This window comes from Trematomus bernacchii, unplaced genomic scaffold, assembly GCF_902827165.1.
Source record: "Trematomus bernacchii unplaced genomic scaffold, fTreBer1.1, whole genome shotgun sequence".
Classification (NCBI taxonomy): domain Eukaryota; kingdom Metazoa; phylum Chordata; class Actinopteri; order Perciformes; family Nototheniidae; genus Trematomus; species Trematomus bernacchii.
Window position 1 is genome coordinate 2,819,981 of NW_022987739.1, and position 928 is coordinate 2,820,908.

Below are 928 nucleotides of genomic sequence, written 5' to 3' on the forward strand. Positions count from 1 at the left end.
CAATGTTCAAAAAGCTCTTTATTGTTCTCATACTGCCTGTGCTGCAGCACCTCTTTTCACCCTCTGTCTGAAACCAGAGCCCAGTCTGCTCTGATTGGTTATCTGGCCGGCTCTGTTGTGATTGGTAAACCGCTTAGAGATGTCCCTTAGGCTTAGCCTATCACGTACAATGTGTTGGAGCGCTAGCCAATAGAAGTGCGAGTGTAACACAGTGATGACACTATGTTGCAGAAGTAAATAAAAGGAGTCTAATGGAGGCTTTTCAGGCAGGGGGGGGGGGAGTGTGTGGGAGAGAAACTCCCTCTTGAGAAGTTTTAGCCTTTGATTTTAGGGGGTTTTTTTAGGGATTTTTTTTCAGGGATTTTAGCCTTTGAAGACAATTTAGATCAAAACCTAAACAACAAACGACAGGAAAGGAAAAATCCCATTATGGTTAAACTCAAATTACGTTTGCAGATTATTCCAGGTTGTTGGCATGCTGCAGCAGAATACAAGGCTTTTTCTCCATCTCTGTCCTCACAGTAGATATATAGTGTGTGTCATGTGATCAAACATAATGATGCAAAATGCACTTCTGCACAATGGCTATAGCCTACAAATGACTCATTAGTGTTTAATACGCAATCATGCAGCCCCAATTAGTAAAACGCTTTCTTGTAAATGTACTCTGAACTTCCTAAAGGAAAGTTTCCCTCAAACATGAAGCCCCCAGATGTTTTCACCATCAGGCAGGGTGTAATTGGCTTTTTGTTAACCTAATGTTCCCCGGCTGACCTAGGCTCTGACTGCTTTATGACCCGCATGTCAGGGTTCAGAGGCGGCAGCAGGGTGACAGTGATCCGCCTGCGGGCCTGGCTGCTGCTCCACTTTAGCGCTGGTTTGGGATTTGAGGAATGGGAAGTGCAGAGTTTTCAGACAGGATGTGGAG